This window comes from Leguminivora glycinivorella, chromosome 12, assembly GCF_023078275.1.
Source record: "Leguminivora glycinivorella isolate SPB_JAAS2020 chromosome 12, LegGlyc_1.1, whole genome shotgun sequence".
In the NCBI taxonomy this organism is placed as follows: Eukaryota; Metazoa; Arthropoda; class Insecta; order Lepidoptera; family Tortricidae; genus Leguminivora; species Leguminivora glycinivorella.
In genome coordinates this window covers 8,946,921-8,973,136 of record NC_062982.1, presented here as the reverse complement: position 1 = coordinate 8,973,136, position 26,216 = coordinate 8,946,921, and the positions used below count along the sequence as shown (strand labels likewise).

The following is a 26,216-nucleotide window of genomic DNA, read 5'->3' as shown; positions in this document are numbered from 1 at the left end:
TTTAGGTCAATTGTACCTACTCAGAATCACGAGTACTTTCAATCTCACTGGGAGACAAAAAGTGTCCCAGAATTTCCATACATTTTTGTTACTTTCCTCTTTTGTTGCCCCATACAACATGTACGGAAAATGGTAACAAAATAAGAAAAAATCGTATGGGACAATTTTTTTAACTACTAGGATCGAAAAAGCTAGTAATTCTGAGTAGAAATAGCATTTTTTTTTCAAAAATATCACACTTCATAAAAGTGGCAAAAAAAATGCTCATTTAGTGAAATAATAAAAAGTCTAAATTTCCTTGTTCTGTGGCCTGCTTTACCACGGTTACAAATGTCGATCGACAATGACACATGCCGTCCAACTTTCATTCCATGCCCAACAATTATATGGGTACCTACTCGTACCTTTTGATGCTGAGGTCGCTGAGTAGGTACCAGTAATACTGTTACCTATCGACCCAAGACTATCAAAATATTAAACAGGCCACAGATCCATGCAGCAAGGTGACATTGACAAGCCAAATAGACGAGTACCATGCATATTAAACTGCAGTTATTATAAAAGGAAAGTTAGTATTAAAGATAAACTCGAATATCAATTTCAAACATTTTGAAACTTCATCGATTTCGTGACTAATGTAAACAATAATGCCTCATCATTGCCTCAATGTATCATAATTAGCAATATCTTGTCTTTAAAAACGTTTGATCTCTAAATTAATGCTCTTTTAATTACTCTCCGCAATTTTTTTGCAATTGCAAGAGACAAGAACCATTCACACGATTCATCGCAATTCGCATCATGCATATAGGCACATCGATGCGAGTGGCATGAGAGACACCACGGGGCCTGGCCCCGTAGCCGAATGGCATTTCTCCGACGCCAAACGAAAGCGATACGCCGCTGGCTCTGTCGCGCCAATACGCAAGCGCGATAGAGATAGATATCTACTAGCGCTTCGTTTCGTGAGCGTTTCGTGAGCGATTGTGCCATTCGGCTAGCCACCCTGGGTGCGTAGCCGAATGGCACAAACGCTCACGAAACGAAACGCTAGTAGATATCTATCCCTATCGCTCTTGCGTATTGGCGCGACAGAGCCGGACTACGTTTCGTTTTCGTTTGGCGTCGGAGAAATGCCATTCGGCTACGGGGCCAGGTGCCGTAGCCGAATGGCATTTCTGCGACGCGAAAAGTTAGTCTGGCTCTGTCGCGCCAATACGCAAAAGCGATAGAGATAGATAGCTACGAAAGAGATATTATCGTGTGCATTTAGGCATTCGGCTACGCACACAGATACATAATACGCTTTCTATGACTTGATACTTGAACTTGAGAAGTGACATTTGTATGGATGTAAGTTTCAATGGGGCTTTCTTTGCGACAAAAGAATTGTTCCAATGGTGATGCACGGGGCATGACGCTGACAGCTTTCACGGCTTTATCAAATATCACTATTGTTTTAATAGTGGATCTCACAGTTGTAGGAACATTACATTCTATTTAGATACCGGTAGTAATGATGTATATTATTGTTATAAGTGAATGGTGTTATTGTTGCGAAATACTACAAAATTGGATTTTATTTGGTAGCGAGAATCATGGGAAAATGAACATAATAAGATTGTAATCATATCTTATGTATTATTAGGTGATTGTATGTAAAGTGTCCCTTTCAAAAATGTCACTTACGGTTTACCCGATCAATTCGCAATAACTATCTAGTATGTTCACCGTGTTTGCCAAATAACTGTGTTCAGTTTGACGAATGAAAACAAAAAACAAATTTTGAAATGTAGTTATTTTGAATGTATTGTACCTAAATGTAAATATTATATTGGTATGTAAATTTGTATAATTTGCTAAACAAAAACGCAATAATCATTAAAACACACAATACCCAGCACGTGGGTGCAATGATTGAATCATGAGAATGATTGTATGGAGCAAGAAACTAGGCTCAACTTGACCTGGATCGCTCACCTTGTGCCTAAACACTAACTTGGCTATTTAGCACGTAACACGGCCGAACGTTCATTTAATGTACCTAAACACTTCATTTTAATAGTCAATCAGTCTAGAAAGTAGGCTAGAAAATCCAACGAAGTCTAGGGGAGTGACAATCAGTCCGCGGGAGTTCTTCGGAACTACGAGTATATCTTAGTTCTGACACTTCTGACTTACAGTGGCCTATGTCACGACAGTTACATTGTCACTTGACGCTGACAATTCTGAAACAGGTCACATTCTGATCGTCAGTGCACCCCCTAATGGCTATGTTCGGGAGCCTATCGTTAAATAGTCACGAGACTCTTTATTTGCAAAGACAAAAATATTTTTTTGGTATAGAAACTTGTTTTGACTGTTAGGTTAATAATACGTAAGTTTTGTTGCCGGACATTACTTTGGATTCCTTTAAAGAAGACTAAATAATTAATTCGTGGTATTATATTTCCTGAAATATGATCGAAAAAGGGGGCGTAGCGTGTCTGCTCTGTGTCAGTAGGTATAGAATTTCAATGATAATTATAATTATCAGTGTTTACTTAATATCGATGACTTGCCAAATTAGCAGCATTGAGGTAAATTTGTTTCCTTCTTGTTTGTTTTAGCATGCACTTTTCACATCTGTTATGTTACCATTACTACTAAGGATGGGATTCATAGGGATATATCTTTAGAAAAACCTGTAGGTTATTGTATATGGTCCCGGCACGTTTTTTTAGAACCTTCCTGCCTCACATCGCTGATCGGGAAAATGAAATGAAATCATTTATTTGAGACAGTAACATTTATTTGAGTTAGTAATAACTAACAATGTGTAACATACACATTGTTAGTTATTACTAACTCAAATAAATTAGTAGACAGTAAAATTACAATTGGAATTCACTGATATCAATGTGTACATTTCATTCAGTCTTAACGTACAACTTGGCTTCCTTACTAATGAAAAACGCCGTGAGTTTCCAACAAGCCTTCATCGGATCATTAGACACAGAACCGTTCTAATCGTTTACATCCGCAACTCTATAGGACAGTCAGCATTATAGTATTTTATGCAACTGGTGGTTAAAAGAGGTCAAAAAAGGTGAGTGGCGTGGGTAACAATTTGAGGCGAAGCCGAAAATTGTTAATAAAGACGCCACGAGCATTTTTTGACTCAGTTAAACACCGTTGCATACAATCCTTTTTTTACGACCAAGCACTTATTTTGAAAGAAAATTATAAATTCAACAAATACCTACTTTCAGTCATCTTAGTTATCTAGGTGGACCGCCTACCATTTTGAATATGCAGTTTGAGTGCAAACATGAAAATAAAACTGTCTATGGTATGGTTCTTTGAAGCCTGGCCACTAAGACGAATCGAGCCGAGTTGAATCGAGTTCTACATTTGAATGCGATTCGACGCGTCGCCAATGAACGCAGCAAAAAACGAAGGAGTCTCGACTCTGCGAATTGGTTTGTTAAGTTGGTAGCAATGTATTTACTGAACTGTAACAGCTATATCGTGCGACTGCTACTAAATGTTTTCAGGGTATAGACTAGATAGACTTGTCCTGACATCTATTATGTAGGGTTTTAAAGTTCTATGCACGACCTTGTAACTCACGAATAACAGGCCCCGTAGCCAAATGGCATTTCTCCGACGCCAAACGAAAGCGATACGCCGCTGGCTCTGTCGCGCCAATACGCAAGCGCGATAGAGATAGATATCTACTAGCGCTTCGTTTCGTGAGCGTTTCGTGAGCGATTGTGCCATTCGGCTAGCCACCCAGTACGGGAGTAGAAAAAATAGATAATGAAATCAATGAATAACGAACGTGATATTATTCAAATACCTTATGTCAAAAGTGTCAAAACATCTTTGTTGCCAAGTTCTTGTAAAATGTTGGAGGGATTATTCCCTCCAACAAATAGGTACTACTTATGGGAATGACGGCATTAGAACTTATGTAGCTCGTATGTTTATTGAAGTTGAACTAACTTTGATTTTTTATCTACCTCATCTTCCAAACTCGATTCAATAGGAATATCCTAGTAAAGTGAGGCATGCAGTAGCATCCTGGATCGTTCCCAGGATACGTAGCCAAATTCATGTTAGGCTTGTGTAGTACATGTACTAATAGTACACAAGACACGATTCCCTGTACTGTACTAGACCGAACTACTCCCAAAGGCCAAATGATTCTCTAGTACATTTAGTACACTCACACACGCGCAACAGAATGGGAGCGAAAGGAGCGAAGAACCGAGAAGTGACAATGACAGCAAAGCGATCCGTGTGATCCGACCGCAACCGAACTAGAACCGACTGGCTCGGACCGAGAGCGCGCGAAAACGGCCGATCAGCTCTCGGCTAGTACGATCGAGCGTTACTGTAGGTACGCCATATGCACAATTTGTCTCTCGCTCTCTTGATGTACTACTGTACTAAATGTCTTAAAAGAACGAACTAGTACACTTCGGAGATCGTACTAGTTGGGAGCACAGACCAACCCCTATAGACATCCATTACAAGACGACTCGCGGTCGCCAGCCTTCCTAGTATTTGCACTGATATAAGCGCGGGCGCTCGCCGTGCCCGATCAGTATCGACCAAGTAACAGACCCGAAAGCAGCGCGTGTTTTTCGCACTAAAAAATTGGAAAAGGGTATTTTGATGCCTTAAAGATATCCACCTGTAGTGTGAAATGGTGTGGAAAGCTAACAAGAAGCTCAAATTTAAATACAGACGGCATTACATTCCACAAATAAGTCATATTTATAATTTATTCAGAGCCGGCATAGGTCAACTTACATTGGCCACTTACGCGTCAGTAGAGGGACAGTCATACTTCTGTCCCTTTTCATCTGGCGCGGCTGCCCGCCGTCCTTGAAACGGCCAATCACAGCGTGCTTAACACATTCCCCGCCCGCTCCTCGCACCCCAAACACTGGTGACTCGTATCGCGAACAAAATATACAAGATTGCCACTCTATAGGAGGTTCTCTGTGGTTGGGAGCGATCTTTTCAGTGAACGAGCAGGCACAACTGTAATGCATGTCTCGATCACTCTACCCTGTTGTCGCGAGTGTCGCGACAGAGCCTGAGCGCGTTTCTTCTATCGGCGTTTAGCGTCACCGATTTTATATCATTTCGGCTAACTTTATTCTATCAAATCACTTATTGCTCCAAAACTCTACAGCACAAGTGGGTTCAAGAAACCGTTGCGTTCTGAGTTCTGACCACGGTACGGTGCCGTCCTTTCGCAAGCCGTTTGAGAAAATGGTCGTTCACCTATTGCTTAATAGTTACCTTATAGTTAAGTGATTTGCAGTTGCAACCTAGGGATTTCATTTAGTGTTACAATGGCTAATTAAGGTTAGTGTTTTTGTGGTCTGGTCTGCTTAATCGCTTAATTTCATAAAACCAGTCTTCCAAAATTAAATCGGATACGGTCGCTTAGTCATACAAATTTTAATATTAATAATTACACGAAAGAAAGTAAAGAAACAGTAAGTAGATAATTTTAGCGAAGTGTGTTTAATTTGAGATTCGCAAATACGAGCGAAATTGAAAGGAAACATGATTAGGTATTTTGACTTCTAAAGGGTCCACAGATTATCAGTTTGTCACAAAACGTAATTAGCAGAATAACGGCTGATATCATCTATGAACTGGTAATCTGTATGCTCCTTTATGGAATAACATTCGATTCGAGTTCATTGAAAACAATAAAAATTATTCCGCATGTTCAAGGCTATACTACAAAGCATATTCATAACAGAATATCGTTTGGTCAGAATGAAACACCTGAATCAACGTCAATGCATTGTTCTCACAGGTGGCTTATTGATATGCTTTTAACAACATTTATTTGTTGAATATGACGGCAAAAGTGATCGTAATAATCAAGAGTCTTACAAGTATTGGCATTATTATCAATATCATCATCTTTAATTATTATATCCCCATGACTGAAATGAAATGAAATGAAATGAAATATTTATTTTCCAAGTAGGCATATTACAATGCGCTTATGAAAGTCAAATAAAACTACGCCGGCTCTAACCCTACGCCTCAGCCTCGAGAAGATTTCAGTCCCCCCTCAGTTGGAGGGGGGTATCCACTATGGGACCGGCAAGAAACTCGGTGGGCCACTTCTTTTCAAAACATTACATCTTATAATTAACATGCATTAAAAAAAACGAGATACAATTTAATCAGCAAAAGTATTCATAAAAAAATATATATATTAACAGACAAGGTACTCTATGGAAATTCATATCACCATAGGACCACCAGACAATCGGCAATGCGGCATCGTTTCACGGTTAGTATTCCGAAAATACGCACTAAGCGTTTCATTTCGACATTTCTTTTGCGAACCGCCAAGGAGTGGAATGCCCTGCCTGTCTGTGTTTCCGCATGAGTACAATCCAGGTCTCTTTAAAGCAAAAGTAAATAGGTATCTCATAGGTAAGCGTGCTCCACCGTAGACCGCATCATCACTCACCATCAGGTATGATCGTGGTCAAACTACCGAAATTGAAATTTGTTATGTGGGGGTTTTCGGGGGCGAAAATTGATCTAGCTTAGCCTCAGGTCCCGGAAAACGTGAATTTTCGAGTTTTCATGCGTTTTTCTTTCGCATTAGTAAACGCAAAATATGGTCGCTAATTTCGTCGTCCGCGCATCGGCGTCGCGTAGCTCCGTCGTAAGAGGGTCGGTCTAATGTTCGCAGGCACATCGCTGGTGTCAGAGTTTCGAATCCCGACTAGATTATTTTTTTTATAACAATTTTGTTATCTAAAGACGTGATATAATAAAATAAAACCGAGCGAAGCTCGGTCGCCCAGGTACTATAGTATTTAAGGCCGGCAATTACAATAACACATGGAAAATAATGTCAGACAATTGTCTACCTTCTTGCCTCAAGAAATCCATGATTTATGTGTTACAATGGAACTAGAGCAGTTGTGCAGCTATCGCAACGGATACTACGAATCACATTTGAATAACGTTTCACGCACTGACTTTACACGCCATTAAGCAGAGTTGGTTTTTTAATTGGCATTTTATAAACGCAATAGTGAAACAAATTCAGCTTAGAATTATTTTAAAGCAAGAGCGGAACAGTGTTATGCTCTTACGGTATAATTAATAATTATGTCTGCCAGAATCTCTCAGATCCATTTAGTAGACAAATTCGCTCCGACAATAAACTGTAGAAATTAAAGTAACCATATTCTAGTGTAAATTTTTCCCTTTTTAATTTTATATTACTTATTTTACTATATAACTACTACAAAATAGGCTCGTCTGTAACGAGAACATCCAATCCCATTTAGCACCTTTCATGACATAAAAGTAGTAAGTCTCAAATATATCCCATGAGTTCCTTCGTTATTCCTTTCATCTATAACATAAATATCTATCGCCGCAGTTATTTTAGTCCTATTAATTAACTTACCGATCCTTCAGTTGAAATATTTCAATGAAAGCGTTTACCAAAGGAAGACCTTACGTTCATATTAATAAGAATTTCATTGCACTCAATCTAAAAATGCATCAAAACAAATGGAACGCGAAGTAAATGGTCCCGAAAAACGCTGGATGACGCGAGGAATCCCGAACATCTTGTGATTTATCACGACTATACGTCTTCTCTGTCCGTAGAATTGCCTAATATATTACATTGGTGGCTACAGTTAACATCCATTTGTATTTAAAGCTACGATTACAGATATTCTAGTAGGTACATATTCCAAAATAAACTACATGTAGGTACATTATTACCGTTTAACTATATATCGTCACTACTTTTAAAAAATCTCGTATCTCACGCTGTTCCTCAAAGTTAAAACGCAGTAAGTCTATATGCATTCCATACATACTTACTACAATTTTCTTTTCATTGACTGACGGAGATACAAGTTTTTTTAAAAGTAAGTAGTGACGATGACGATATATATGATGACAGTATAAAAGAAAAATATCTCTGTTATGAAGTTCTATCGATATAAGTAAGAAGCCTTTGTCTGTCTCTATCAATGTTTGCTCATTATACCATGTAATTAAATACCAAACATCTACATGAAAATGGAGTACATTTGTCGCCCATATTTACTCAATACGTGGCGTGGAAGATAACACTGAAAACGCAGAATAATTGTTAAAAAACCGGCCAAGAGCGTGTCGGGCCACGCTCAGTGTAGGGTTCCGTAGTTTTCCGTATTTTTCTCAAAAACTACTGAACCTATCAAGTTCAAAACAATTTTCCAAGAAAGTCTTTATAAAGTTCTACTTTTATGATTTTTTTCATATTTTTTAAACTTATGGTTCAAAAGTTAGAGGGCCGGGGGGGACGCACTTTTTTTTCTTTTAGGAGCGATTATTTCCGAAAATATAAATATTATCAAAAAACGATCTTAGTAAACCCTTATTAATTTTTAAATACCTATCCAACAATATATCACACGTTGGGGTTGGAATGAAAAAAAATATCAGCCCCAACTTTACATGTAGGGGGGGTACCCTAATAAAACATTTTTTCCATTTTTTATTTTTGCACTTTGTTGGCGTGATTGATATACATATTGGTACCAAATTTCAGCTTTCTAGTGCTAACGGTTACTGAGATTATCCGCGGACGGACGGACGGACGGACGGACGGACGGACGGACGGACGGACGGACGGACAGACAGACATGGCGAAACTATAAGGGTTCCTAGTTGACTACGGAACCCTAAAAATGTGTACTTACCTAACTAATATTTTACATGTCTTTTTTTTTCAATTTATTAGTAGTCTGTAGGTATGACCACAGAATATATAATAGTACAAGTACAGAAGGCCCACTGCTTTGATGTTCACGAAATGCCGCCTTTTTAAATGCCTACAAAATTTAAACAAAGAAACCAGCCGCACGTGCGCAGCGTCGGACTATAGGGTTGCCTATAGATTAAAATAAAACGAATTAATACTCAGATAAAATGTTATACACTTATATTCAAGTCTTGGCTACTTTCAAGGTATAATACAGTATTTATATAATATTTTTGTTTAAGTCCCAACACACAAGCCTTATTGAACTTTTCTGTGGGGCTTAATCAATAGTAGATCTCTGTACTCGTAAGATTGTGCTATTTTATTTATAATGTCTATTTAACTAAGCATTATTAGCCATTCCACACGCGGACATCGCATTACAAGCCTTAAAAAAACTCGCGACGCAAAGTAACAATTGAAAGTGCGTTCTGTGAGCACGCGCGTCACCCCTGATTAGGCCGCGAACTCGCGGCCGCCAGCATGTACTTGTAGCGCGGCGATAGAATCGCGGAGTGAGCCGCCCCTGGTATGACATACATGTGGATATGTCTGCTCTGCCACTGTTCATAAACTTGTTAGTATATTCTTGCTAACTTCCTCGTACTGAAAATGATAACATAAAAGCACAGTAAAATTTATAATATCAGTATCTTGATAAAACTCGATTCATATTTTGGAAACTGATTATTGGCTAAAGACTTATCGTTTTAATTATTAAAATTTTAGTATATAAAGAAAAAGACTACAAATACAACGCAGAGTGTTTGTATGTATATGTATATTTAACTAGTTTTTGCCCGCGGCTTCGCTCGCGTTAGAAAGAGACAAAAAGTAGCATATGCCACTCTCCATCCCTTCAAGTATCTCCACTTAAAAAAATCACGACAATTCGTCGCTCCGTTCCGCTTTCCCGTGAAAGACGGACAAACAAGCAGACACACACACTTTCCTATTTATAATATTAGTATGGATTTCAGACCGCAGATGTACATCATGTTTGTACAAAAGGTACAAGTATCTAATCAAATATGTAAGCAAAGTAATATGCTACTGCGTCAGATATTTCCACTGCCTCCATCGACCTTGGTCTCCGCTAAAACGTTTGCTTTTGCAATGTTAATGTGCAACAGAACAATTATTTTTTAGTCACACGCAAAATGGGCGAATGAAAAGATTTTCCTTATCGGCATGTTGCGAATTGAAATCCTTGGAAGTAATGTGCTTGGAATGTGCAACACATACCTAAAGCTATACTTATCTCACAAAAGACTATCACTTGACATATTTTAGTAACTTCATTTGAAAGGTAAGCAAGTGTTCTAAGAATCTTACAATAAACTTGTGGTTATTTTTCTATTAAACCCGAGATGAGAGGAATCGTAAATTTGCGAATCAAGTAATAGAATTTTTTTTTTCTGAATGATATGTATGTCTCCTCTCATAGGCTTCAGACTTAATCAATAAGTGGTATGATCTGACCTACTCATTTCAGTAAGTTAACGATACAATAAAAATCACAATTGATCTAATTTCCACGTTGGATGCGTTTTCTGAGCAATTCAGAACTCAAATCCCGATGTTCAATGGAACTGCCTGCATTATTGGTCTCTTTAAGTGTCTCTTAGTTAAAGCTTTAAATTAAGTTAAAGTCCAAACGGCTTATTCTATCTGAAACATTTATAGGTATGTCAAACTCGGAACTTTAAGCGAAAACCTCATTCAATTTCAATACATACAAGAGCGTCTCTCATATTTTTCCTGTACCTCTAACTAACGACCATGTAGAAACCTTGGTCTTCAAGACGTGTCAGAATGACGTGTTCGCACGGACGTGCCAAATCTCCGTGAGACGTAACGCACATTCTATTATTATTTATTTTAAACCTATACTAAACAAAAGACGGTGCCATGACGTATTCAGAAGTGTCAGAACACGAATGTGAACGAAATGTGCCGTCATTTTCGCGAAGGACTGATCATCCGTTTTGGTAATTGCTGTTTTATTTTTATTTTCTTACGTCATCCGTTTGTTTCGTATTTGTAGTTCAAATCTTGTCCATAGGGGACGATGACTGCTTCCCATCAGGCGGCTCGTCTACTTGTTTGCTGCCTACAATCATTTAAAAAAATCGGTCAATGCGAGACCCCAGAAAGAGAGGTTGGGTTGAAAAAGTCAAATGAACGGTCAAACGAGCCAGGATTTCGAGCTCGGTCACAGTAAAATTTCAAGTAAAAATTGTATAGGCTCACATACCACACCTTTCGAGCGCATTCCAAGTAAGCACTTAAAGTAACCAAGGCAATGACTCATCTAAGAAATGCATCGCAACCGATGAACTTTAGAAACTTGATTCGAAATGAAGTGACGCAAGCTACCTTTCTCACATGGTGACCTCACTTTTCTTTATGCAAAACGTTTTAAACCTTAATTGGGCATGAGGATGTTAAAATTTAGACAATATTCAAACCTGTCAATAATAGACATTGTCATAATAGGACGAGATTGGTTGTATACAAACTTATAATGCCCACATAACCTCTTAAGTCCCGGCGTACTTGTACAAGTACAAATTCGAGTTTTGAACTCTTATAGAAATAAAAGAAAGTTCCAAAGTCAAAATCGGAACAATTGGCCTTTGACTTAAGACACATTTCGGACACTGGCGATCAAATATATGAAAAAGGCGCGTTCCTAACACACTCTAAGCTCGTGTAGGTGAACGCGTACCATGCTCGTATGAGTGAGATATGACAGGTTGACTGTTCGCGTTTTTGATAGGCGGTAACTGTGAGGTAACCGAGAGGGGGTGGGCGGCCCTTTCAGCGGGGAGCGGGAGTGGCCATACAATACGATAGTACTCTTTATTATACTGTGCTTAAGATGAGCGTTTGCACAATATCCGATTCGATATCGGATAAGTATTTCTTTTTGCTGCCCTTTTGTAGTAACACAATCCTGCAGTAACACGGTTGAAGATCGGCCTGACCTCACATCGAATTATGAATCGAGTCCGACTTAGCTTGCCCTAGAATGGGGCAGTGCCGCAATTCGTTTCCGTCTGCCCTAGAAAACTAGCTAATCGATACCCGGTTCAACGGCCCTAAGCAATCTTGCGAGCAAACTGTTTTTGAGTTGACTTTGTATAATTCTCATCTCATCTGGTTTAACTTACAGTACTTGACTTTGATCGAGGACAGAATATAAATAATCAGATCTTTCAGTAAGTAGCCTTCGTTCATGCAGTTGTAGAATTCTACAATTTCTTCAAATAACTACGCACAGGATAATTATGTCCAAAAAATTTCCATAGCTAATAAGTAGGTATTGGCATTGATTTCATAATCATTAATGTAGTCCTATATTGATCCTACAATAGCTGAAAATGGAAATGAATATCTATATGTGGATTTCCGCACTAGGGTTCTTAAGCTTCAAATGCAATACGGCTTTGCATGTGAAATTTCGACAGATTGTAACAAAACACACACACACACAGACAGATTGTTGCCTGTGTGGTGACGGGTTAAGAATTTCACCATCCCCTTTCTTCCCGTGGGTGTCGTAGAAGGCGACTATGGGATATGGGTTAAATTGTGGCGTAGGCGAGAGACTGGCAACCTGTCACTGCAGTGTCACAGTTTCGTTTTCTTTCAACCCCTTATTTGCCAAGAGTGGCACTGAAGCTTTAGTAGTTTCATGTGTTCTGCCTACCCCTTTATGGGATACAGGCGTGATTGTACGTTGTACGTTGTAACAAAAATGACTTAATAGGTACACTGCAAGAGTGCATGGCGAACTTATCAATGAATTCATTCATTCATAATTTCTCCATGAAATTTCGCAGCTCACTGTATAAGTACCTAATGGACACCCACAACTAGGTACACCTTCGAGTCACAACTACTTTGTCATCATTTTATGTTAATTATGTTCTTCCATTTTGTGTGTCATTTTGAGCTTTGCTTGGTAGATTGCACCTGAACGTTGCGAAGGACACATTGTTTTAGCAGAATTACCGGCAAATTGGCACACGTCATACTCCTAATGGTCATAGCACACCTCGGTCACTGGCTATCAAATCCATGAAAGAGGCGCGTTCCTAGCTCACATTCTAAACTCGTGTAGGTGAACGCGTACCATGTTTGTATGAGTGAGATATGACAGGTCGATTGTTCGCGTTTTTGACAGGCGGTAACTGTCAGGTAACCGACAGGGGGTGGGCGGCACTTTCAGCGGGGAGCGGGAGTGGCCATACGATAGTACTCTTTATTATACTGTGGTAATAGTCTAGTTTAAAAATAGCTTGCTTAATTCACAATGACATTTATGAAAATTTCTACTTACAAACAAAATTACCTACGCACATTTCGTCAGTGTATGCGATTGTTTATCAAATAATAAATCATAACAGACGACCGGTCTGGCCTAGCGCGTAGTGACCCTGCCTGCTACGCCGCGGTCCCGGGTTCGAATCCCGGTAAGGGCATTTATTTGTGTGATGAGCACAGATATTTGTTCCTGAGTCATGGATGTTTTCTATGTATATAAGTATTTGTATATTATATATATCGTTGTTTGAGTACCTGCACCACAAGCCATCTTGAGCTTACCGTGGGGCTCAGTCAATCTGTGTAAGAATGTCCTATAATATTTATTTATTTATTTATTTATTTATAAATGTAGCTAAAATGAGTCAGCAAAAAAAATTTATCTAACATTGTATTGTACCTATGTAATGGCTTCAACAATATATCTAAATGTAGTCGGAGTGACACGTAGGTACATTAAGTTGTTATGTTTATTATGTTACGATCGTGGCGAGTTTTCACACAGTCCGTTATTATGTAAGTTGTGGCATGGCGGCTCACGCATCTCAATATGGGTGCGGTAGCGCACGATTTTAGATCTTTTACCCACTTCCTATCTGTTAAGGGGCTCACTGATAATCAATTCACCGGACGGTAACCTGTCAGTTAGTATCTACCTATTTAGTAAAAATTACACACCCCTTTCTTCCCGTGGGTGTCGTAGAAGGCGACTATGAGATATGGGTTAAATTGTGGCGTAGGCGAGAGGCTGGCAACCTTTCACGCAATGTCACAGTTTCGTTTTCTTTCAACCCCTTATTTGCCAAGAGTGGCACTGAAGCGGTAGTAGTTTCATGTGTTCTGCCTACCCCTTTATGGGATACAGGCGTGATTGTATGTATGTATGTATGTATGTACAACACCCAACAACACAAACACAATTACGACAAGTGATCCTCAAAAAATGCAGAAGTATAAAATCTACATACGATCATGATCATATTGATCAGCCACTGGATAATTTTGGGTACCAATCTACCAATCCTATTTATAAACATCTTTAGCATCCAACTTGATCTAAATTGCCTTTTTGCAAAACAGACTTTTAATTTAAGAAGTTTCCGTGAACATTTTTCCTGTTCCTACTTGGATGTTTTTATAAGTCATAGGTATTCCTCAAATCTGTTTATATATGTATTGTTTTGAGAACACTACGAGTACAAATGTATGAAAAGATCCAATAGTTAAAAATACCCGAGTTTAGTCAACTACGAAAATGGCAACTGGGTTCCGCGGTCTGATCATGAACATAATCATTTCGCGTGTAAATATTTTGTTTTGGCATTTGGACCAACTTTTATAAATTGTAGCACCTAGTTTGATAAACCTTACTTAGTATAAATAGTCAAACAACATGGTGTAGCATAAATAGACCGACACACAGTACTATTTAATTCGTTTAGGCAATCGTTGATCGCTTGCATAAGCAAGTTGGGAACCTACATTAGCTACATTGTTGGATCCTGCATGCATTCATGCATACGTGTTTCAACCCGGTTACTGGTAACTGCTCTAAAATTATCCAGATTGCATGGTAATCTGTACACCGCGTTAAAGCTGCCAGGTTCCTTATACGAATATTCCTCTTTAGATGCCATCGTAAATTTAGTAAAATTATACTAATTATCTTCACTTACTTTCACTCTTTGAGCGTCACTCTACACAATCTCTAATTAGTCTCAGTGTATTTTCATTTTGTCACTTACCATCTATTCTTAGGAATGTACGTCGGTTCAATTCAAACATAGGTAGGTACAGATATAGTGCGAAAAGGGTTTCCTTCGTGTTTTTCCGAAAACGCTCGTATTTGTTATGCTAATTCAGTTAATGTTCAGTACATCTTGTACTGAGACTGACTGAAATAGCATGACACGTTCGTACGTTTCCGTAACAATACGAAGCCAAATTTTTTCGCACTGTATCTGTACACATATAATATGTACTAAATTCCCTTGTAATAAGGTGTGAATTGTATACATACATATCAGCTGTCCAACGCCTAATAATATCGTTCCTCAAACTCCTCTAAAGATCGTATCATCCGCCATGATACGCGAATTTGTCAAATCTAAACTTTATAAGCATAAAATTACGAACCAAGGTACGCGTCGTCGTGAATAACATCTACCAACCTAGCTAGCCAACGTCACAATTGCTTACTCTTTACAAGCTCATTCCCTATCGCTCTTCTTTAGTGACGCGACAAAGCTAGACTGCGTTTCGGTCGCCACGTAGCGCCAACGATTGACACTTTGGATTATCCAGCAAAGAAGTAAAATTAGCACCACTATGAGACTACGGGACGCCTCGCTCCAATTATAGCGAGCATAGTACACTTCATCCTCACAACTATTTCGCTGTGAGTGAAATACGAGCGAATGTATCGGGCCCTGGAGCGCGGCCAACTCCTTCCACGGAAATAAAGGAGGATCGAAGAGATAAAGGATAGCCTAGGACATGGCTGGATTATTTATGGTGTAGCGATCAATTGAAATGCGAAATGGTATATAAAATGTATATTAGATTAGGGTATAGTTCAATACATATTGAAGTAGGTAAATATCATTTTTATGAGAATTACATACGTTCCGCTTGCTCGTAAAAGATAACACTAAATTACCTACCGAAAATTATAAAAAAAGCACTGATAGCTTCAGAACTCAGAAATATATACCTACATACTTAGAATCTTTAAATAAACAGCTATGTAAATATTTTCATTTGGCATATTAAAGAAAATTATAGACAGGTATATTATAAACATTTATAACTCTGATCCAAAAATCCTGTACGAAAATATTTCTGACTCTGAGATGACCTCGAAATCATCGTCCTGAAGATTATTTAGATGGCTGAGGATGTTTTCAACGGCATTATGCATTTTAAATGATTATTTTTAATGGTATTTATATAAAACAAACTAATGACAATTTAAAACTACCTATGCACTATGTCGCAAATCGAAACCCATTAATTTAAGTATAGGTAGGCTATTACTTGCCTCCCAGTCAAATCAGCTTCTTTTTACGAACTGTCAAAACGAATTTGAACGACTTGCTAATACCTATGCAATTTATATGAAATCGAATTGATTGACGTCACAGTCAACTCAGTTACTTTATATATTTCTGCCTGACTTATTAAATAGAAATTGGATTTAAAAATAACTTCTGTCCATGTTTTTCTTATAATTATCTGATGTTTTATTCCGTGCATGGTATAAAAATTTATTTTAACTACAGTCAAGTTCCCTATTGTCTCTTCCCTCTACTTCCAGTACTTCCACGTTCTGATTTAACAAGATTTATGCAATCTATCTCGTTTCGTCGCTTGATCGATCCCGAAGCTAATTAACACCCAATCTTCTTCAAATGCCATCCTTCCCATTGAGCCATTGAAATTTAAACCAAATTATTAAATAAAGGGCAGATTTTCGTTTGTATCACGATTTAGGTAAAAAAAAAGGTATTTTTTGCCTATCCAGGCTTTTAATTTATAATTTCCAAAATGGAATTATGTCCTTTATAAGTCGCACTGGGCAGGACGAGGCTAATACCTTGATTGACTGTACAAGTTTTAAACGGTTTGATCCAATGACGGGACGATCAAAGTTGTGTCAGTTCAAAGCGTTTACGACGTCGTATTTCCTTCGAGAACTAGTAACACCATTTTAGACGAAATTTGGGTTATTGGTCGACTTGGCTTGGACTATTGAGGACAATTTCATGTCCCGTAAAATCGATGAGTTGCGGGTAAAAGGTATAAGTTACGACGTAGAAACTATAATTCATAGTTTTGTTCGGTTTTGTAACAATTGGCATGAAACTACACATATTTTAGCAGCCATTAATCTATATAGCCATTAGTCATCATAAAACTGGTTTTAATTACTACACTGACTAATTGAGCGAAATGAAAAGTTTAACTGCAGTTTTTAAGCCAATGTCAATGATAAGAGTATTTTACAATTTAAAAACAACCTACGAAATGACAGCCTTGACCGAAGTAATGACGTGGCCTGAAAACTGATTGACTCATATGCCCTTCCGATAAACAAGCCAATTCAAACTTATAATATCGGAACAATATTCGAAAGATGTCAATCAGTCATCGTGTCGTGCGTCTCGCCCGCACTTATACAGCTACTGGCAAGCATGCTATTCTATGTAACATTAATTTTGAATGAGATTACGTTGAGGCACTCTGTTCGGTCCTTGTTTGTTTATTTTTCTTTCTGACTCTTGGAGACCATATACATCTCCAAGGAAAAAAGTAGATTAAGTATACATATATTTTTTTTTTCCTTTGCTTAAGACAACAAGAGTCTTTTACAACTCTAAAGTTATTTTAGTTATTCGGTTTTTTTCTTCATGTATAATTTTTTTAGATGTACTTTGACACTTAGAGACTCTATACATCTCTAACATCTCTTATTAATAATCATAATAGCTTTGTACTTTGTATAATTTCTTGTGTTAATTTTTTTTTATGAATACTTTTGCTTATTAAATTGTATCTTGTTTTTTTTTTTAATGCATGTTAAATATAAGATGTAATGTTTTGAAAAGAAGTGGCCCGCCGAGTTTCTTGCCGGTCCCATAGTGGATACCCTCCTCCAACTGAGGGGGGACTGAAATCTTCTCGAGGCTGAGGCGTAGGGTTAGAGCCGGCGTAGTTTTATTTGACGTTCATAAGCGCATTGTAATATGCCTACTTGGAAAATAAATATTTCATTTCATTTCATTTCATTTCATTTCATTTCATTTCATTTCATTTCATTTCATTTCATTTCATTTCATTTCATTTCATGAGCGGAAAACATGATATCCAAATGACATTCTTCAGATGCCCTAATGATATCAGTGTACGGTCAACCGCTTTGAATCCTAGGTCACTTTAAAGCTGCGTTTTCACTTAGTGTTCTGAACAGTTCTGAGCCAGCATTCGTTCATTCGTTTAGTGTACCGATAATAGTATGGAAGTCAAGTGTTTTCTTCTGCACGAGCAGTTCAGCAGTTCTCCAGCAGTTCTCAAAAAGTTTGTACATAGCCACATCAGCAAATTTTAATTGATCCTATTTTGCTACCAACATTAAGGGCCGGTTGCATCAAACCGTCTGTCACTGTTAAAGCGTTCGTTAAATTTTATTGTATGGGAAGTTCCATAGACGTCTGCTGCTTGACGATGATGTGTCTGTCAAATGTGGTTGATGCAACTGGCACTTAGTAATATAAGTCGACTTTCGTAAGATAATATTTATAATTAAGAAAATATAGATATAGATAGAAATATAGATACTAGAAACCCTTAATGACGAAATAAAACTTACTAAAATCTCAATTCGTCAAAAAAATCTTGGTAACAAAATAGGAATAAGTAAAAAAAAAAAACAATTTTTTACTTTTTCCTTAATTTTGTACACACAATGTGAAAACGCAGCTTTAACTAGACCCATGTCTTATTGACACCGTGATTTATGTTTCATAGAAGAAGTCACTTTGAAGTTTCCTGTGACAAGGTTCTACAAAATCCATAATGGCGTATAGGATTCAAATACGTTAACTGTATAAAAAATTATACTTAGTCGGAATCACCTCGACTTGTGGTAGTTGTGGTTTATGCTGCCATTGCTGCCAAATATGGTCCGATGCAAGAGCGTAGGCGCTGCAGAGGTATTGTAAATTCTAAAGGCTTTGAACGCGAATGACTAATCGAACTTCAGGCTTTGCATGGAGATGCAATCGGATAACGTCCAGATCCAGACATGGCTTTTTGTTAACAATAGAACAAGTTACAAATTTGATTGGGCTGTGCAAATTGTAAACGTCATAATTTCCATAAGATTGAATATAAGGTCTGCTGTACCTTATATTCAATATTTTGGAAATTATAACGTTTACAATTCTCGACTGGGGGGGCAATTGTAACTAATCCATTTTCTCCATTATTACACTATGATATTGAGTTCTACATGTATCTAATGAACACGCCTACCATATATAACCGGTGGACACTCTATTTAATAATGCAAACATTGTAAACATGGAAAAAATGGAATAGTTACATTTGCCCCCCAGTCAAGATTTGCCCCGCTGTACCTTACTAGCTTTTGCCCGCTGCTTCGCTCGCGTTAAAGTCGAAAATTGCGGAATGCTCCATACAAACTTCCACTCCCCCAATTTACGGAAGTGGGAAGTTAGAAAGAGACAAAAAGTAGCCTATGTCACTCTCCATCCCTTCAACTATCTCCACTTAAAAAATCACGTCACTTCGTCGCTCCGTTTTGCCGTGAAAAACGGACAAACATACAGACACACATACTTTCCCATTGATAATATTTTATATTAGTATGGATGCCCGTTTAATGCAATTCGTGGTATCAAACTCTTCCGTTTTCAGAACCCTTTTGGCGGTCCTTATAAATTAGCAAAATATTAATTAACATCAATGTTTTTTTTAATGCGAGTGCATGACTAGATCTGTGATTTCATTCCTCATATAAAAGGACATGTTATTAGATCAGACTTGCCTACAAACAAGAATCGTACCCAATCATAATGTTAAGACAATGAACAACCTCATTCAACAACCAACTATAACTAGAGAACAAAAAAAAAGTAAAATAGCATCTCTAACAAGCCGGTTATTGTCACGACTATCGATTCAAGTCCATCGACTACCTATACCATAAGCTATAAACTCTATAGTCTATGCTTTTACAATCGACCGATCACTGGCCACTGGCTACGCACAGTTACTTTTAGAGGTCGCCACCGGCTTTCCCTTCAAACAATCCAAATGTAAAGACAATTAGTGAATTGGTTTTTTCTTTGTCAGTTTATTTTTAGTTCAATACAATAAGATAAGAACCTTTTGGTGCGCTTCTGGTTAGAACAAAGAAAGCTAAAGCCTGACCAGTTCCCGTAGCCGAATGGCATTTCTGCGACGCGAAACGCCACCGGAACGCCGCAGAAATGTAGTCTGGCTCTGTCGCGCCAATACGCAAGAGCGATAGAGATGGATAGCTACGAAAGAGATATTATCGTGAGCGTTTCGTGAATGTATGTGCATTCGGCTTCGCACACAGAAATATATGACTACGCGCCATCTTGCGGAATTTCATTAGAACTATTTTCTTCATACTATACTGAACTATGGCCGCATACATCAGAATAACAGCAGCACACTCTTTACAATTAGTCATATATTTCTGGTCAGGGTGCGTAGCCGAATGGCACAAACGCTCACGAAACGAAACGCTAGTAGATATCTATCTCAATCGCTCTTGCGTATTGGCGCGACAGAGCCAGACTAGCTTTCGCTGCGTTTGGGTTTCGTTTCGCATCGGAGAAATGCCATTCGGCTACGGGGCCTGGTAGAATTATGCAATCCCGGGCTTAAAGCAAGAACAGATCTGAAATAAACGAATAAATCAATAATTTCAGGAAGACATCAGTTTAATTTACAACTTCGCCATAAGATTTTAGGGGATGATCAGAAGAATAAGTTTTTTTGCAAAAAAAACATTTTTGGCACAAGCTTTCATCGCCGACTGTACCTTTCTTTCGACAGTCATCTACTGCTCTCCGAGACGTTTCTACAAACCCCTTACTCGATGGGGATACGACGTTTCATAACAGAGTTCCTATGACCACCTTTCTGCGTTATCATCAGATCAGCTCCACGATACCATAATATTGCATTGTCACGTGATTTGTTTATATATGTACCTATGCAAAATTTCAGCTCAATCGGAAACCGGGAAGTGGGTCAAATTTAGCTTCTACGTTTTGACGCACACTAACAAACTAACATACTAACAAGGCAAGGTGAATACAAGCTTGTAAAAAGAATGGTGGTCAGGATATTAACCGAAACTCCGTATAAAATGTTATTCAAGTCAAGTCGCTGGGCAATTCATATCTGGGGGCACAGCAGTGCCGCCAAGTGCGACGGCCAAGTCCGTACATTTTCTTTAAAACATACTTACTAATTAAAATATTTTTAATATTAATATGGTCGTAAGATATTGGGTAAGCTATAAACTACGTAATAACTTATGGCCGAAAGTCATGGATCTCATAACCTTTTACGCCAAAAGAACTGAGTTGCGAGTTTTAGATTTTTTTACAATTCTGTTTTTGATGGAATATCATTTAACTTACGTGTGTTTAAACCTAATAACACATAATTTATTATTAAATCTGACATAGATTATCGAGTTATACATGTATTTGTGAAAGTAATTGCGACAATATCTTACAAATAGATAATGTAAACACGCAAGTTAGTAATCAGCACAGATCGGCACGTAAAATAGATTTTGATAACAGACTTATCATTTTCAATTGAAAAATGAATTGTTCCCAAATAATGTACGTATTGCATAAACAATCAGATAATTTGTAATTTATTTATTTCGTTATCACAAAGTTTTATGATCTTCGGCCTCTGAATTACTTAGATTGATATCTACTATTGATGTGCCGACGGAAAATTTCCAAAATTTTGAAATTTTTACATAGGAAAACTTCGGAAACTTTCCGTACCTTGTACGGACAATTGTATGGGCGGAAATTTTCCATTTCATAAATTTTAATTCCCTTTATTTTTCGTGAAAGTTTCGTGAATTTTTTAAGAAATTTAAGATTTTTTTGGAAAGTTTCCACAACTTGCACATCACTAATATCTACACATTTACAAGCAATCCATTTTAATACCAAGTAAATTATGTATGTTGTAACTTGACGGCCAAATCTACAAGCTACCCAATACCTTTAATCCAATTAAGTTTTGTAGGTACGTATGAGGTAACCATCACATAACATAACGTAAAGCGTAGTAAGATCGCTCTTTAGCAATTAGCTCGCCCCGTTATCAATCATGTTTAGTTTAAACTATGTGCTAGTTTCTTTTCCATTCCATATAATTCTTCCTTTTTATATTGGCGAACAATAAAGAAGATAATATTGTCATTGTATTGTATCGTCATCGACACGATACAACATGACTTAACGTATTCAGCTTCTATATAACATTACCTATAGCAATCGGAGCATAAGTCAGTGAACGTAACACCGTAAACCCTTATTAAACGTTATGTATGAACAGTATGTACCCTAATGAATAGGCAGTGAGCATTAACCGTTTCTTCCCGAAAGACCCGTTACACTTTACACACCTACAGTCTACAGCAATCTTGAATGAGCCTTATGCATTTACTATAAGATCCACTTATTGTCAGTACTCTTTTATTCCGATTAAAAACGTAATCAGAGTAACAGAGAAAGATGCCCGCAATTTTCAAACTTCGATGTTGGTAAGTATTAGGGTTGCAAATAAAAAAAAACCAAATGTTTTTTTTTTTTTCAGAATTATGAAAAAAAACATGAAAAAAACCAAGCACCATGTTTTTTTTTCTAAATATGTTTTTTTTTCAGATCAACAAATAATACGATAATAACGGTTTTTCGTGATTTGTAACGTTTCAATAACAATAACGTACATTTTAATTCGATAAACATTCAGTATGCAAATGTTTATTGGGGAATCCCCGATGCGGCGTGGAGCGTGGAGAGGCGGTGGTGTTGCCAACAGTAAATAGCGACAACTACTAACTACAGATTGTGTAGATGTTAGTTTTATAAAACCAGAAATTAAAGTTATTAAATGTAAATTTGTTTAATAGTTAACATAAAGTCTAAAAAACCGTATAAAAGTATTAACTGTTTAGCAAATTTTGAGATTTCGTCCTTTAGAAAAAAAAAACATACTCCAGAAAAAAAACTTTTTTTCATGATTTTTTCTAGCCAGAAAAAAAAAAACGTTTTTTTGCAACCCTAGTAAGTATATAAGAGTTGAGTTTCAATATTGACGGTGGTACAGTTGACCACTTTGAATCCTTACTACGACGAGATAAAGTCAACTTATAGTCACTATTTCAGGTAGCGTAGATAATTATAGGTTTGCGTACAAAGACTAGGCTAGACTGGTTATACGGCAGCCCTAAGGCTGTAAATCCTGTTGCACATCCGTGCCTTAGTCAGGGGTCAGTTACCGATTCTGGTTTTGTATTAATTTAAACGGGCCTTTTGATATTTCAGGGATAAACAATTTTCTTCTGTAACACCTTATACGTCGAAACTTGATTAGAACACTATTTGTAGGTAATACTTTGAATTTTGTATCTATTTTACACTTTTCTGCTCATACTGTTTTCTAATACATATTTAATGAATCTACGGTTGTACGCTCACGTTAATTTATCGCTACTGCTGCGACATGTTTATTAAATATTTGAATATGTCTCACGAAAGTTTAACGTCTATACTGTTTCCTGTATTTTAAATACGCTATTTAATGTAAAAACTTATTTTTAATAAAGAAATGACTGAAACTATTTAAGAATTACACGGAATATTAAATTGTAACTAAACAATATCTAGGGGCCTGGTAGCGCCCCCGCAAAGTCGACCAAAACAAAATGCGATTTTGTTTGAAGTTTGTGTCCAATAAAAATAAGTAAGCAATTGTAAATAGCAAAGTGTCAACAACTTGCCAGTCCAACTGTCATAAAAGTAATATGACGAATTTATAGAACTCTTCATGCATGTCAGTAGGAAAACCTATTGATATGCGGAACAAGAAACGGCACTAATGAATAGAAATCACATTAATCGAAGAAGAACAAACATGCGTTACCGCGTTTTTAGTAAATTGCCGGATTTCGTGGAAATGCCTACTTTGATATTTGTGCACGCGTATTTTTCTATATTTATAGTAGAGTCAGTATAAGAAGTAATAGATAAAAATACGCGTCAAAAGTATTTATCTACTGTTTTTTTTATCCGTACCTTAGAATTTATTTATATTTTTCTTTTGCTAACTGTACCTACTCAGGTGCAAAGTTGCATAATTACCCTGTTAAAGTTAAAATAATCCGGCACGCCAGTTTTTTTTTTCCATAAAACCTGAAGATAAATTAAGGAGAAGATATTGCTGAAGTAAAATACAGAAGTAGAAATAAGGTTTTTATGATGATGTTTTTAAATCCTAATAAAATGTACTTACCCGTCGGTTTTCTTTCCATGTCAGTCTTGACATCAAACGTGACCATTAATTAGATAATGGCTGACCTGTGACTGAAGGTTCGGAACACGTGAAGTTTTACGTTAAGTATTATGTTTTTGGGGAAGCGTTAGATACAACTCGTACCTTCATATACGTATACGAACTTGTTATACCTACACGATGGTGAAGCCCATGACAAAATACCAAAGGCTTCAGTCTGTTTTTGTTATTCGTAACTTATTTTGTTTCTTGGTATTGGAGTTATATTTTAATTCTACGTTAGTGGCAAACAAAGTGCTAGTCACCGTAGCATACGGACGCTCTGGTAACCTTTGAAAAGTCTCAATTCAAAATTCGTTACGTACATACTAAGAGGATCGAGTATTATAGAGAGTTACTGTCAAAGTAAAATGTGTAATTACAGTGCATAGACTGACATCTTTTGACACAAGCTTAAAACTTTTGAACCTTAGTTTTGACAATTTGGCCCATATTATTAACTTGATATGTGTTAAAATGTCAAATATTAATATTAGCGCCATCTGGCCAGCGTTCCCCAAAGATGTAGATCCATCTAGATCACCGTACCTTTTTCTCTAGGGCTTTCGGCTATGTTTTTTTCTTAGACTTTATTCCTCCGTCTATAAGGAGTTACATATGTCTTTGGTACATAGAAACTTCCAGTTAAAAACAACAAAAATCGTACTTATACACAATTGAATTACACCCAAACTCACAGATCATTGTAAATTCAATTTTGTAACGTTATAAGATCTTTAATTTGAATAAAGCCGACCTTGCGGAGTTATTATTCAAATGGCAGTGCTACATTAACTAAGCTTGCCAAATATCACTATCATGGGTATCGAATCACCTTTATCCAACGCGGGTGTGTCTAATCTTGGAATGGATCGACTTCGTGTTGTTACGATGACTACGAAGCTCACTGCTTCGGCAAACTGGGACCAAAACTTCATTACAAATCTAAAGCAAAACCCAACTGGGGAAGTAATCTATTTAGCAGAGAACCTCAGTCAATTAACTGTCGACGCTTCTAACAGTGTTGAGTTCCTAGTTCCTACAAGTGATCGAGTAAGGTAGCCAGAGCTCAACGGGCGGTGTGTGGAGTTTTAGGGTCGCATTGTGTCTACTGTAACCTCTGTTGTGTCTGAGACGGACCATATTAAGATTTTTACCGATGCGACGTAGCACATGTATAAAAAAATAAATATCTAGCTTTCTACTTCTTAGTACATGTATCAAATGAACAGGTTACATTTATATTGACTTGTCTGAGGCGGTTTACAGGGTAGTGATGTGAATGCTGTCCAGAAGCGGTTCTTCCTGACCTTTCAACTAGCACGCTTCGCTAAAATTATATCGCTTTCTGATAGCTTTTTGCGATTCGTAATAATGTTATAGATACCTTAAGCCACCTCATTCGTACTTGCATTTATTTATACTAGAGATTTGTTTTTATTTCATATATGTAAAATCAAAAACTTTGTTTACTATTGGATATTTCCTTAAAAAGTAATCCATAGACGTGATAGTGCAGCGCCAAGTTCAAGCAAAGGGCTAACATTAAAGGATTTTTTATAGGTTTTCATACCTGCAATCCAAAGTAAATACCTAACCAGTATTTTATTGTCACTTGACAAATTTTTGTATTTATGTATGTTGCTCAATTAGGACATGATATTGTAATTATCGTCAAATTAAACTCTCATTTCTCTTTTCAGATCTCGTTGTTTCCGAGGAAGGTGGATAATCGTTCGGTAAGCAAGTTTTTATAGTCACGATAATTGTTACGTCATTAAAGGAAATGGCAGCGGCATGCGACGCACGTCTCTGCGTCCGTCCGGTTTGCCTTTTATTTTGGGGCTTTGACAAAAAATTGTCACTAACGTATCGTTTCATCGAATCCACTACTCATCATTGTGGTGACGATGACGGCGTATAC

At 37.3% G+C, this 26,216-nt stretch overlaps 2 protein-coding genes across 2 annotated transcripts in view; one reads left to right on the top strand and one right to left on the bottom strand.

Annotated features, from left to right (window-relative positions):
* The window catches only part of LOC125232252 (rab11 family-interacting protein 4), a 162,301-nt gene that overhangs the window by 13,650 nt on the left and 122,435 nt on the right, over window positions 1–26,216 (top strand). Inside the window, exon 2 of the mRNA XM_048137903.1 lies at window positions 25,996–26,031. The gene's annotated coding sequence lies outside the window, so the exon portion shown is untranslated. The remainder of the gene's footprint in view (window positions 1–25,995; window positions 26,032–26,216) is intronic.
* LOC125232253 (mpv17-like protein) overlaps window positions 1–26,216 on the bottom strand; it is a 150,055-nt gene that overhangs the window by 46,119 nt on the left and 77,720 nt on the right. The gene's annotated exons all lie outside the window — the stretch shown is intronic.